The sequence below is a fragment of the Sinocyclocheilus anshuiensis genome, unplaced genomic scaffold (genome assembly GCF_001515605.1).
Source record: "Sinocyclocheilus anshuiensis isolate Anshui unplaced genomic scaffold, SAMN03320099.WGS_v1.1 scaffold167, whole genome shotgun sequence".
NCBI lineage: Eukaryota > Metazoa > Chordata > Actinopteri > Cypriniformes > Cyprinidae > Sinocyclocheilus > Sinocyclocheilus anshuiensis.
The window spans coordinates 1,709,477-1,725,329 of record NW_015552552.1 but is presented as its reverse complement, the minus strand read 5'-3'; positions in this window follow the sequence as shown (position 1 = coordinate 1,725,329).

Sequence of the window (15,853 nt, the reverse complement as noted above, 5' to 3'; positions counted from 1 at the left end):
GGTTTGGAAAGACATGAGGGTGAGGAAAGGATGACAGCATTTATTAGCAGTAAATTTCCTATGTTCTAGCACAAAATCAATGCTTATACTGTCAAGTGCATTTCTATGTGGCAAAAATGCAGTAGGCTATTAGTCTGTTGCATTTGCTGTGAATTCAGTAATATATCATTATTTGTTTTTGTCCTCATTTATTTATTTATTTACTTACTCCAATTGAAGGCCCTATAACACAGCGAAACATTCACAGGGGACCTTCAGGGCCGGGTAGGCTGGATTTGTCCAGGGACGAATTTTAACCCCAGTCCAGCCCTGTACCGTCACTACGCAACAAATAATGGCGTGGCGGGCGCACTGGTTTCCTTTGCATTGAAGCAATAACGAAAAATAAAAAAATGCCTGAAGACTCGCACCGTGTCTACACCAGATGCGACAAAATACTATAGAACCCATTATAATCGGTGATGCGGCCTACACTGGATGTGGCACAGCACAGCACGACAAATCCCCGACAGTAAACTGATGCCTCGTTCTATTTATGACGTAGGCCTACTGTTTGACAAAGTACAAATGATAAATGATTTGCAATGGTCACTTTGTGACATCCAGTGTGGACAGCCTCAAGCTGTTGGCTTACCTCCGGCCTTTTTTTCATTATTTATTTGTTTCATTTTTTTGGCTAGTAGAAATTATGAATGGCCGGTAACTTAAAAATTTAGTAGCCAAATTGGCTGGTGAGTGAAAAAGTTAATTTCAAACCCTGTCTGTAACATATGTTGAAATTTCTCTGCCAATTTTGCTTCTATCACAAAATAAATCCTGAGACTCGGACCTTTCCAGTGATATGTTTTTTGTCAAGATTATAAAAAGTTTTGATTGTAAAAGACCGTAATGCATTTTGTAATATGACACTTGACACCGCCCACTAAGGGAGAGGAGACCGCCAAAACATTTTAAAGTACAATTTCCATGGTAACGCAATATTCGATTTCAAAATGGTTTTCACAGGATGAATCTTGGGCTTCTTAGCTTTCAAACGATATATAATTTATGATGATTACTAAAACATTTGATAGAGAAAAAGGACAAAAAAAAAGAGCGCCAAGCGTCACACAGGTGGGACAGTGACAGTTAAGGGGTTTTAAATATAGGCCTGGTTTCACAAACGGGGCTTAGCTTAAGCCAGGACTAGACCTTGGTTAAATTAAGATATTTAAGCAATTTTTACAAAATGCCTTAGAAGAAAACATTACAGGTGTTCATCTTGACACAGAACAATGACACTGACATATGTTAAGATTTTTCATCATTTATTTGTTTCATTTTTTTGGCTAGTAGAAATTATGAATGGCCGGTAACTTAAAAATTTAGTAGCCAAATTGGCTGGTGAGTGAAAAAGTTAATTTCAAACCCTGTCTGTAACATATGTTGAAATTTCTCTGCCAATTTTGCTTCTATCACAAAATAAATCCTGAGACTCGGACCTTTCCAGTGATATGTTTTTTGTCAAGATTATAAAAAGTTTTGATTGTAAAAGACCGTAATGCATTTTGTAATATGACACTTGACACCGCCCACTAAGGGAGAGGAGACCGCCAAAACATTTTAAAGTACAATTTCCATGGTAACGCAATATTCGATTTCAAAATGGTTTTCACAGGATGAATCTTGGGCTTCTTAGCTTTCAAACGATATATAATTTATGATGATTACTAAAACATTTGATAGAGAAAAAGGACAAAAAAAAAGAGCGCCAAGCGTCACACAGGTGGGACAGTGACAGTTAAGGGGTTTTAAATATAGGCCTGGTTTCACAAACGGGGCTTAGCTTAAGCCAGGACTAGACCTTGGTTAAATTAAGATATTTAAGCAATTTTTACAAAATGCCTTAGAAGAAAACATTACAGGTGTTCATCTTGACACAGAACAATGACACTGACATATGTTAAGATATGTCAGAGCAAGATATTTTCAGTTGAGACAGCTCAAACATGCATTTTAGTCTGGGACTAGTTTAAGCCTTGCCTGTGAAACCGGGGGATAGTTTGATATTGCCAGGCAGTAAGAATTTGAAACTGTTAAAGTAGTCCCAAAGCTAGTTTATTGGTTGCACTGCAGCACATAAAATCTTTTTTATGTATAGCTATATTGTTCCAATCCAGACTCATGAAAATACGTGCCTCTATATACATTTCTGCAACACCTTACTGCACGTGTTGTGGCAGTTTCAAAGTGAAATGTCCAGAGAGTGGTGCTAAAACATACGTTCAATACATGACCGTGGCACATTTTTATTACGTTAGTACAGGCACGTAGGCTATAACCCAACCCTAAACCTATCATAAAGTGTTAACAAATGCAAAGGTGTTATACAAATGCATTTGTTGATGCAGCCGTGCTATTTGAACTTCCTCATGTAGATTTGAGCTGTTTTGTCGATCTATAGTTTCATGGGGTTCATACCGGAGCTCTTCATCACTCCTATGCTTCGCCGTATCACGTGAGCTCCTGAGCAAACCAACTAAATAAAAAAACTCATGCATATGAAGCTGTATATGTGATGACAACGTTCACAAGTACAAGTTTTCAAATTGCATAGGATGCTAAAATTGTTTTGAAGTCGTAATATTCTCTAACGTAATATTCTGCAAGTAATTGTAAATCATACTTTGTGTGAAAAGGAATAAAAGTTTTCAGAGTTTTTCTGCCTCTAGTGTTCATTTTAACTGGAAACTGCAGTGATTTGTACATGTATGTACGTTTTTTCAGTTTTGCATACAGTATGCTCGTATTTCCAATGAGCCTAGTTTCCAACTCTATCTCAAAAGCAAGTACTGCTGCACATAGCTCAAGTCTTAAAACTGTCATTTCAGCACACAGAGCGAGCGCCTTAAATAGGCAACAGCAGCAATGGCAGTGGTAGAAAAACACACATTTCCTTTCTCTGTGTGTATTGTTGAGAATGTTGGGGGTATATGCACTTAGTCTCTATGATTTCCATTCTTTGAACATCTGTTTTGACAGAGGAGCATCCAAGTCACATGCCTCCAGCGTTGGGAAGGTTACTTTGGAAATGTAATAGGTTACAGAATTAAGATATTTAAGCAATTTTTACAAAATGCCTTAGAAGAAAACATTACAGGTGTTCATCTTGACACAGAACAATGACACTGACATATGTTAAGATACGTCAGAGCAAGATATTTTCAGTTGAGACAGCTCAAACATGCATTTTAGTCTGGGACTAGTTTAAGCCTTGCCTGTGAAACCGGGGGATAGTTTGATATTGCCAGGCAGTAAGAATTTGAAACTGTTAAAGTAGTCCCAAAGCTAGTTTATTGGTTGCACTGCAGCACATAAAATCTTTTTTATGTATAGCTATATTGTTCCAATCCAGACTCATGAAAATACGTGCCTCTATATACATTTCTGCAACACCTTACTGCACGTGTTGTGGCAGTTTCAAAGTGAAATGTCCAGAGAGTGGTGCTAAAACATACGTTCAATACATGACCGTGGCACATTTTTATTACGTTAGTACAGGCACGTAGGCTATAACCCAACCCTAAACCTATCATAAAGTGTTAACAAATGCAAAGGTGTTATACAAATGCATTTGTTGATGCAGCCGTGCTATTTGAACTTCCTCATGTAGATTTGAGCTGTTTTGTCGATCTATAGTTTCATGGGGTTCATACCGGAGCTCTTCATCACTCCTATGCTTCGCCGTATCACGTGAGCTCCTGAGCAAACCAACTAAATAAAAAAACTCATGCATATGAAGCTGTATATGTGATGACAACGTTCACAAGTACAAGTTTTCAAATTGCATAGGATGCTAAAATTGTTTTGAAGTCGTAATATTCTCTAACGTAATATTCTGCAAGTAATTGTAAATCATACTTTGTGTGAAAAGGAATAAAAGTTTTCAGAGTTTTTCTGCCTCTAGTGTTCATTTTAACTGGAAACTGCAGTGATTTGTACATGTATGTACGTTTTTTCAGTTTTGCATACAGTATGCTCGTATTTCCAATGAGCCTAGTTTCCAACTCTATCTCAAAAGCAAGTACTGCTGCACATAGCTCAAGTCTTAAAACTGTCATTTCAGCACACAGAGCGAGCGCCTTAAATAGGCAACAGCAGCAATGGCAGTGGTAGAAAAACACACATTTCCTTTCTCTGTGTGTATTGTTGAGAATGTTGGGGGTATATGCACTTAGTCTCTATGATTTCCATTCTTTGAACATCTGTTTTGACAGAGGAGCATCCAAGTCACATGCCTCCAGCGTTGGGAAGGTTACTTTGGAAATGTAATAGGTTACAGATTACAAGTTACCCTATTTAAAATGTAATAAGTAGTGTAACTAAATCAGTTACTTTATTAAAGTAATGTAACTGATTACATTTGATTACTTTCTAATTACGTCTCTAAATTTCTAATGTTTTCAACTATTAATCATTTTCAAACATGTAAAGCAGGCAGGGCTAACCTTACAGTAGCATTCAACACGGATTACTGTCAGACTGTCAAAATTCTTCATCACTTGAATCAAGATTATAATAATTTAATTTTAAAGCCCAGCCACCACAAAATCTGACTTACTTTGAGATCATTCTGAGGTTAAATACAGATTTAAAACCAAAACAATAAATAATTTAGCTATGATACTGTTTTTGAAATCAAATCTTTGCATAGCTATGACAGGAAACACTGGCATCTAACAATGGCTTGGAAAAAATAGTTAATCTTAAAAAATAAAAGTATATACATAAACCCAAATAGGAAATAAAACAGTTATCAAATCAGCATGTGTCCTAAACTCCTGAAACATTGGTGTCTCATATTTTAGAACAGTCACTGCAATTTATGAAAGAAATCAATTAAATCTGTATGTGGGTGTGTGTGGAAAAAAAAAACAGATGTAACCCCGTTTGTAATCGTTAACATTTTCATAAGTAACTGTAATTTAATTAATTACACGATTTTTCTCAGTAACTGTAACTGATTACAATTACATTTATTTTGTAATTAAGTTACATAATTTAGTTACATGTAACTAGTTACTCCCCAACACTGCATGCCTCCATGGGGAGCTCTCTGAGCAAAGATCTACCTTTAATGATCATATGTTCTGCAAATCCAAATGGATCAAATAGGCTGTTAATTGTAGATAAGATTTCATGTTTTGTGCATGGTTTCTCATCATTTACACTTGAAAGGTGAAAACATCTTTTGAAACATGCCAGCTAACTCCTAAACCTTTCTGCATATGTGGAAAGTCAGCAGCAAGGTCCAAGTCCTTCATGTTCTTTGCTAAGTTGTTTTGAGGAAATGCTCTCATCACTTCCACTTTGTTTGAGGTCATCTTATGTAGGCGAAGATTCAAAGCTGCCAGATTTGCTTGGGCATTTCTGAGGAGTGTGATGGCTTCTCTTTCAGTAGGAAGGGATACCAGGGCATCATCAACATAAAAGTTCCTCTCAATGAACTGCCTTGCCTCTGTACTATGGTTCTTCTCTCCTTGCAGGGCAGCTTTCTTGAGCCTGTACATAGCCACAGCTGGTGAGGGACTGTTGCCATGCACTCGCATTCTGATTTCTCCAATTTCATTTTCTAGGTCGTTGTTTTTGTACCAAAGGAAACACAAGATGTTCTGGTGGTCCTCACTGACTGCAAAGCAATGAAACATTTGCTAGATGTCAGTTATATGGCAACTTGTTCTTTCCTGAAGTGCAGTAATACCCCAAGTATAGGATGTTGTTCACGTTGGGCCCAGTCAGAAGAACGCTGTTCAAAGACACTCCTTAATATTGACCTTACTTTTGTGGATTATAAAACCCAAAGATTGGAAGGTACCAGCACTCTTCAGTTTTGGAAAGCGGTGGCACAAGTTCTGCATGCTTGTTTTCAAGAATTTTAGCCATGAACTCATGAAAATGGTTCTTCATTAGTGGTTGTTTTTTCAGCATATGTGTGTGTGAATGGAGACGGTTACTTGCCTGTTGTCTGGCAAGACGTCACTTTCAATTATATATTTTTCAAGACAAAGAAGAATCTCTGCCTCAGGGTCAAGTGGGGATATCTTACGAGCTATTGATTTGAGATGAGTATGGTTCCAAGCAGCATTAGGAGTAGGAATCTCAGCTCTGTTGTCAGGTAGTTCGTTACACTCAAAGAGTGTGGGAAGTGTGATGCTAACACTGTTATCAATGGATTCTACAATTTAACCTTTTTCTCTGTGACTCAGGATTTCTAATGTACCGGCACATGTTTTCATTGTGTAAGGAGATGCGTGAGGGGCGGCCACTTTACTTTCGTTGTTGTTTATTTGATTATAAAATTTATGTTAAACGTCTGCCGGTTCCCACCTCCTTCTTCCCCGAACTACAAACTTTGTTACATTTGTAACCTTTGTAATTTGTAACTTTGCCGAAACTCAAGAGAAAGGAGGGACACACTGTTGGAGAGCCCTCACGGCTGAGGGAAATTCGCTGTGCTACCGAGCAAAAAGGAGCAGAGTCTGTCCCCATGGACGCTCGAGGTAGGCACTGGAAGATCTGGGGAAGGATGGGCCTGCTATCGTCTGCCAGAGGATGGAGGGGCGGCTGCCATCCATGAGGGGATGGAGGAGTCCCCGCCGTTTGCCGATCAGGCCAAGGCCTGCTGCCATCTGCCATGATGGGGAGGAGCAGGTAGATCAAGGGAACTGGGGGGCTCACTGCCGGGCACCTATAGCGGGAAGAGACATCGCCAGCCATTAGGAGACCACCACCGGGCACCATGAGTGAGGGTCTCTCAGCTGGATGAGGACCGAGTGTCAGTGTGTTCAGGGAACCGGACCAAGATTTTTTTTCCTCTCTCATCTATGTCTCTCCTCATCCTTCCATCTCCTTTTCTCTTGCCTTGTCTGTCCTTACCCCCAGGTACGCCACGGCTGATGTGACGGCCCCCCCAGAAGTATGGGTTGAGAGCAGAGTGCAGTCTTGATGGTACCTCCAGCCTGCAAGGGGCAATGTGGGTATATGTGTATATAGGCTGGTGTAGTAAAAGATAATGAGCTACAGCTGCGGCACTCACTGGTCTCAAATCCAGTGGAGGAGTTCTGGAAGGATAAAAGGAGGAGTAAAACAGTGCAAAATGAGAGAGAACCAGGCCTGGACTAGTTTTGTTGTTGTTTTGTTTATGTTGGTGTAATTTTTGTTAAATGTCTGCCGGTTCCCACCTCCTTCTTCCCCAAACTATGAACTTTGTTACAGTGACCATACACCCTCTTTTTCCTGGTCACGTCCTGGCCAGGATTTCTATATTGCTTAAAATATCCGGGTTTTGGCTTTGTTCTCCTGTAATGATCGAAAGTAGATAATGATCAAAAAGTAGTTTGACCAATAACATGCAGGCATTGTACATAATCGACCAATCATGGCGCGTGAGAAGGTGGGATCTACAGAGAGCTTCTATATAGCCGTGGCATACCTGGGGGTAAGGACAGATGAAAATATTGGAAAAAAACGGCATATTTTTTGTTGGTGTAAACTCTAACAGTAGTTAAATCCGAAACTATTGTTTAGTGTAAAACATCTTGAAGTTTAGCCAATAGGCTGTCGATTCATTAAATGATCAAATGTTTCCTCACAAAAGCTGTTTGTTCAACATAGTGAAGCCTCTCGTCCATTGACATCCATGCAAACAAAACAGCCTCTGGTCTCCTTCGTTAGCGTTAGCATTAGCCGTTAAGCTTTTTTGGCTAACGGATGCAGGCTTGCCTTCCAGTGGCTTTGTTTCTAGTGATCATGGGCCACATACACACTGCAAGTTTCAGGAGTGACAACCGCATTTAAATGCGGGAGTGAATCCTGTAAATTATCGTTCCATGTAACCATAGCAACATTTTGGCGTCTTGTGGGAGTGAATAAGAATTTAGCCATTTGGTACATAGATATGTATAAATTCCACATTTGACCGCTCCAGATACGTTGACGTGTTCGCCATCTTGGAACGGTCTATGTCGTCATTCACAATAACAGTCAATGAGTATCAAAATGCAACAACATTGTGCAGCATCTGGTTGTAAAATCGCCTACATTTTAATTCCTGAAGAAACGGGATAACCTTTCACATGAAAGAATGTGTTGATTTGTGTTTTTAATATGTATCAACTCAATATTACAGGTTTTTAAATTAAAGTACCTTTTAAATGACTTGTTAGCTAATGGCTTCGTCTTGTTGTATTGTGTTAGTTTAGCAAAAGCATCTTCTGAAGTCTACTGAAGATACAAATATTCATATATTTGAATTGGCCTCTTTGAATTACAAGGAACTGATTTTAATGGGTGATTTTAATTTGAATTGGACACACTCAATATCTGATCATTTTAAATTGTTTTGTGATAGTCGTAATCTTTTTCAATTGGTAGATACACCCACTAGGCCTAATTTGAAATTCCAAGAAAAATCGACATTAAATAGATCTTGTCTTTACAAACGCTCCGCATAAATATTCTTCAGTTTCTGTATTCGCAAACGATATCAGTGACCACTGTGTTGTGGCAGTAGCCAGAGATACGAAGCTACCCGAGCAGAATCCGAGAATTATAACTAGGCGTTTTATGAAATATTTTAATGAGCAAGCTTTCTTATATGATCTCGTTCAAATTGATTGGGATAAAATCACTTTAATTCCAGATGTGGATTGTGCTTGGGACTATTTTTATAATAGTTTTATGCCAATTATTAATAAGCATGCACCTTTGAGAAAACATAAGAGTTAAACACTGGGACAATCCTTGGTTTTCAACTGCCCTATATGATCTTATCCAAGAGTGTGATGCAGCATGGGCTAAGGCCAGACAAACACATTTAAATTCTGACTGGCTACATTTTAGGCAGCTTCGCAACAAGTGTACAGTAGCGATTAGAAAGTCTAAATCCGATTACTTTCTTGATAAAACTACAGAAAATCTGACAAATCCTAGGAAGCTGTGGAAGAATATTAAAGTCCTAACCGGTAACAAAACATTTACAGAGCTTCCCCCTTGTATATTGACAGACTCTACTAAAATTACAGATAAAAAGCAAATGCTTAATAGTTTTAACAGTCACTTTATTGTATCAGGGTCTTTATTTCCAATAAGTAATGATATGACTTCTGATTTAGAATTTCTTGAAGCTGAACATAACTTATGGACAAGAGAGTTTGTTTTCCAACAAATTTCTCTCTCTGATGTTTGTTCTGCTTTAAAAGAATTAAATGTGAATAAATCGTCAGGTCCTGATCATATTGCTCCGCTGTTTTTAAAACTAGCAGCTGATTTTATTTCTCCTTCATTGACATATCTTTTTAATCTTTCATTAAAGCAGAATCCGAGAATTATAACTAGGCGTTTTATGAAATATTTTAATGAGCAATCTTTTTTATATGATCTTGCTCAAATTGATTGGGATAAAACTACTTTAATTCCAGATGTGGATTGTGCTTGGGACTATTTTTATAATAGTTTTATGCCAATTATTAATAAGCACGCACCTTTGAGAAAACATAGAGTTAAACACCGGGACAATCCTTGGTTTTCAACTGCCCTATATGATCTTATCCAAGAGTGTGATGCAGCATGGGCTAAGGCCAGACAAACACATTTAAATTCTGACTGGCTACATTTTAGGCAGCTTCGCAACAAGTGTACAGTAGCGATTAGAAAGTCTAAATCCGATTACTTTCTTGATAAAACTACAGAAAATCTGACAAATCCTAGGAAGCTGTGGAAGAATATTAAAGTCCTAACCGGTAACAAAACATTTACAGAGCTTCCCCCTTGTATATTGACAGACTCTACTAAAATTACAGATAAAAAGCAAATGCTTAATAGTTTTAACAGTCACTTTATTGCATCAGGGTCTTTATTTCCAATAAGTAATGATATGATTTCTGATTTAGAATTTCTTGAAGCTGAACGTAATTTATGGACAAGAGAGTTTGTTTTCCAACAAAATTCTCTCTCTGATGTTTGTTCTGCTTTAAAAGAATTATATGTGAATAAATCGGCAGGTCCTGATCATATTGTGCCGCTGTTTTTAAAACTAGCGGCTGATTTTATTTCTCCTCTGTTGACATATATTTTTAATCTCTCATTAATAACTAATACAAGTCCTAAGATCTGGAAATCAGCATTTGTTGTTCCTCTGTCAAAAGGGGGTGATCTTTCTTCAATGGATAATTATAGACCCATGTCTAAGCTCTGTATTCTCTCAAAACTTTTGGAAAATCTAGTTAGTAAACAGCTGACACAGTATTTAAATGGTCATAACATATTGTCTAGTAATCAGTCTGGTTTCCGTAAAGGACATACAGGTGCATCTCAATAAATTAGAAGTTCCATTTTTACGCAGATGATACTATTGTATACTGTTCAGCTCCCTCTAAGCAACAATCTGTGGCTGCATTACAGTCTGTTTTTGATATTATCCAAAACAGGTTTCGTGCTTTGAAGTTGGTTTTGGTTCACATATTAAGTATCTGAGTAAAAAATGTAAGAAGAAGTTAGGGTTTTACTTTAGAAATAAGTCATGTTTCCCATTTATCTGAGTAAAAAATTAAAGAAGAAGTTAGGGTTTTACTTTAGAAATAAGACATGTTTCCCATTTAAGGTGAGGAAAAAACTAGTGTCCGCTACATTTCTACCGATTCTTGAATATGGGGATGTGGTTTACCAGCATGCCCCTTCTTACCTTCTTTCTTCCTTGGATGCTTTGTACCATGGTGCTCTGAGATTTTTAACTGATTGTACATTTTTAACTCATCATTGTGAATTATATGAGAGTTGCATGGCCTTCCTTGAGAATTCGGAGAAAAATGCATTGGCATTTGTTGATATATAAGGCAATTTTGGGTCATTTGCCAAATTATCTCTGTTGTTTTATACAAAGGACTTTATTTGGAAATCATTCATTACGTTCTCAGTCAAATTACAATCTCTGTGTGCCCTTTGTCAGAACTGAGCTTGGTAAAACCTCTTTTAAATATGCTGCCGCCACAGATTGGAATCTTCTCCAAAAGGTATGTAATCTAGAGAGCAACTTAATGGTGTGTAATTGTTTTTAACCGGTTATATGTTGGTTTTGTAATGTATGTTGTAACTATGTTGTTTATTTGTATATGCAAACTCGGCTGCCTATCTTGGCCAGGACACTCCTGGAAAAGAGATTTTAATCTCAGTGAGTCTTTTCCTGGTTAAATAAAGGTATTAATATATACCTACAGTTGCAGTGCAGATGCACCGTCAACTTGCTCTCGAGTGTTCACGGACTTTCCAATATGGCGGACGGCTTACGTATAGCGGCCCATAGAAACAGCCGCTGATAGGGCATCTTATATCTTACTTATATCTATGATTTGGTATCTGCCATTTTTTGGCTAAAAGCTCTTTTTGTCAGTCGATTTGAACTAAACTACCCACTGATAGACGTACTGCGTTTTGTTTATGCAGAGTCTAATTTATCTTTAGAGAGCGCTCTCTTTCCATGTCCTTATATTTATAAGTGCTTTTAGGCATGTTGTTTGGTCTTAGCTCATAAAGATAGGCACTTTATGGAGTTAATAAAGTGGTCTGTTGCGGAAAAAAAAAAAAAAAAGCATTTGGGTGTTTTAGTGTTTTTTGTACTTGTCCTTGTTTGTTGTTTTTCTTCTATGAAGATCTGGCAACACTGGCACTACCACAGGGCTCATGAGCGCAACTAGTCCTGTGTCAAAATGTGCTAAGATTAAGACTTCTTTCACTGTTATTTTCTTGCATCTCACATACAGATGAAGACACATTTCTGATGCATGTTCAAATACGTCATTAACAACTAGTTGTTCAGTTCGGTTCCATACACACTGCATAGAATTTCTATAAATGCGGGGTTTTTTTCGGGAGTTAATGCGGTTATCGAATGCGGTTGTCACACTCATAATTTAGTGAATCATGTGTGTACAGAATGCGATGAAAGAGTAAAAGGTGAACTGACAACTGAATTTATCTGCAGTGTGTATGTGGCCTAAGACATTGATTAGCTTGTTCACGTGTGTTTGATTAGAGTCAGTGGCCCTCCAGGACCGAAGATTCCCATCCCTGGTTTATAACATCAAAGTACCTTGAGAGTGATTAAAGAACAGATGGCTCCTTATGCTTTCGAATCACTCTCACAGTACTTTTATGTCATTTAATAGATCAGTGCTTCAACCCTGTGGAAATATTAGGAAGTCTGTAAACGGCATTAACAGAGGCCAGAGATGGGACACGATAAAGATGGGCTTCAAGAGCAGACAAGTCAGCAGAGAAAATACTGTAGCAGACAGAGCAAGCTCACTGTTTGCGATTCTCTAAATATTGGAATAAAATTCTAAACATTGAATTGGGGGTGGGGTTTATATAAATGTACTTCTGAAGGGAACTGACTATAGCGCCACCTGCTGTCAGAGAGTGAAGGTTGTGGCTAGAAGGGATACAGCTCCGACCGGAAACGAACAATGAAATTAATTTTCCTTATTATTGTTTCATCTTTATTTAGAATGCTACTAACACAAGAGCATCAATATTTCTTTGTTAAAGATTGATACTTGCCAGCTCTTTAATAGGTTAAACTGCACTGTAAAAAATGATATGATGAAAAAGCCATGACAACTTATGTTTTTAAGTTACTTTAACTTATAAATATTATTTAAGCAATTTCAACTTTTTTTAAAAAGTTATACTAGATTCAACTTGATTTTTAAACTCAGTTTAATTTTACTGAAATTCAAGGAGCCCAATTTAGTTCAGTGAACTTAACATTTTAAGTTGTAGTTTATTGGCACTAACCGGCCAAATCTCTGAACATGGATTCATGCATACAATTTGTACATTAATTTAATATCAGAGTCCTTTCCAAGAAAAAAAAAATATTCTGCAAATCTAGACATTAGACTCATGTTTGAAACATGAGACATCGCAGTGCAACATCAAACAAGGAGACACGGGCGGACTATACAGCGAACTAACTAAACCGCGGAGGAATTTCAGACGAACAACTCATGAACTTGAGGAAGCTGTCCGTTGGGCTGGCGGCGCGAAGAAGCATATTCAACGTGGATGAGGTGAGTGAATGCTTGTGGAACATAATTTTTGGGAGATTATTGTTCATTTTAGCGGAATAGAGCGGAATTAGTTATGTTCTGTCATTGTTTTCCAAACTGTGTTTACCTTTCAAGCTTTGTATTTCTGATACGGTGGCCGCTGTGCTGTGCTGCCATTTTAAGGCAGCCACAAAACTTACGTTTTTAAGTTGAAAGGGGTGAACATTTTTTACAGTGGGCACTTATACGACCTTTTAATGTATCTCTGTAGTCTATATTATACAGTAGGTCAACTCTCATGGTTAATATGGTGTGAATATGATTCTTCATCATAAACCTTAGCATTGTGAAACTCGAGTATCTTAAGCTGAACTACTAAAAGTATCAGTCTGCTCTATAAAATATATGTCTTATTATCCTAAATCAGATGCTCAGTGTACATCTAAAACTGTACTGGTGTATGGTGTCACGTCGTGAGCAGCCATAGGCTGAAACATCTGGGGAAGTAGTCAAAACAATAAGCAGCTTATAAGAATAAGAATTTTTAATCATTGTAAAACAGTAAAAGTAGTCCCAAAGCAAGTTTATTAGTTGCATTGCAGCACATACTTTTATTTATTTATTTTTAATTAACAATAGTGTCAAACCATTTAAAAGTCGTACATAATATTCAAGGATAAAAGTCTATTTTCTTAGCACTGCACAGTTCTGATGGCAAGCCAAGATGCTCAGTGTACATCTAAAACTGTACTGGTGTATGGTGTCACGTCGTGAGCAGCCATAGGCTGAAACATCTGGGGAAGTAGTCAAAACAATAAGCAGCTTATAAGAATAAGAATTTTTAATCATTGTAAAACAGTAAAAGTAGTCCCAAAGCAAGTTTATTAGTTGCATTGCAGCACATACTTTTATTTATTTATTTTTAATTAACAATAGTGTCAAACCGTTTAAAAGTCGTTGTACATAATATTCAAGAATAAAAGTCTATTTTCTTAGCACTGCACAGTTCTGATGGCAAGCCAACTAAGTACAATCAAATAAAATAAGTCATAAAACATGAATAATTTCAGAATCATTTACCGAGTGTAACTAGAAAATAGATCGGGTCATTTAAATTTATGCACTGATAAAACTAGCTTATATGCAGTACAAACAGTACTCTTTTTTAAATGTTAAAATTATCAACAAATATTAAAAGATTCCTTATGTATTCCTAAGAAAAATTGCTGCGCGCTGTTTTCCATTGCTATTTACAGAATGAACGTGTTGGAATGATTTATATAAACTGATATACACAAGCGTCATGTCACCAGTTCTCCACCAGAGGTCAATGACACTAAATTATTGAGATTAAATCCCATCATATCATCTGTAATCGTCATATCTTTATGACAGTATACTGTAATGTGAACTTGTAATATTTTTAACATTTATGTAATATCTAGATTTTTTTTCCTTTTTGGAATGAAAGTTACTGAATATAGTTCCCATTATAAAGTGTTACAGAACTTCAACAATACAGTTTGAATGTAATTGCCTATTTATGCTCACTTATATTTGCTACACCATGTATTGTTATAAGAGTTTTTGGATAGTTATTTTATTACAACCAAAATGAAGAGTCTGTGATACATATTTGTGCAATAAATTTAAAGAGGTTATATGGATCCCTAAGAAATAAATAAACACCAAAGAGGAAGGAAAATATTTACAAAACTAGAATCAGAGCTCATGGGACAAAAGCAGATGTTTCTTTGTCTATGGAAGTTTTCTGTTTTAAAAGAGAGAGAGATTTGGGGAGAGACTATGGTTAATCTGCGTACTAACCCTAATTGAGTACTAATTATGATTATGGGCATGAGCCTCACTGACATGACTCACTAAGAGCATCCACATCCATATATATATATATATATATTATATACACAGTGCTGTGAAAAGGTTTTTGCCCCCTTCCTGTTTTTTTTGTTTATTTGTCACACTTAAAAGATTAAGATCATCAAACAAATTTTAATATTACACAAAAATAACCAGACTAAATACAAAATGCAGTTTTAAAATAATGATTTCATCTATTAAGGGAAAAAAAGCTGTACAAACCTGCCTGGTCCTATGTGAAAAAGTAATTGCCACCCTTTGCAGCAACAACTGCAATCAAGCATTTGCGATAACTGGCAACGAGTCTTTCACGTCGCTGTGGAGGAATTTTGGCCCACTCTTCTTTGCAGAATTGTTTTAATTCAGCCACATTGGAGGGTTTTCGAGCATGAATGGACTGTTTAAGGTCATGTCACAGCATCTCAATCGGATTTAAGTCCGCACTTTGATTTGGCCACTCCAAAACCTTAATTTTGTTTTTCTTGAGCCATTCAGAGGTGGACTTGCTGGTGTGTTTGGGATCATTGTCCTGCTGCATAACCCAAGTGCGCTTGAGCTTGAGGTCACAAAGTGATGGCCGGACATTCTCCTTCAGGATTTTCTGATAGAGTGCAGAATTCATGGTTCCATCAATTATGGCAAGTCGTCCAGGTCCTGAATCTGCAAAGCAGCCCCAGACCATCACACGATCACCATCATGTTTGACTGTTGGAATGATGTTCTTTTATGAAATGCTGTGTTGGTTTTATGCCATATGTAACGGGACACACACCTTCCAAAAAGTTCAACTTTTGTCTCATCAGTCCACAGAATATTTGCCCAAAAATCTTGGGGCTAATCAAGATATTTTTTGGCAAATGAGAGACGAGCCTTTGTGTTCTTTTTGGTCA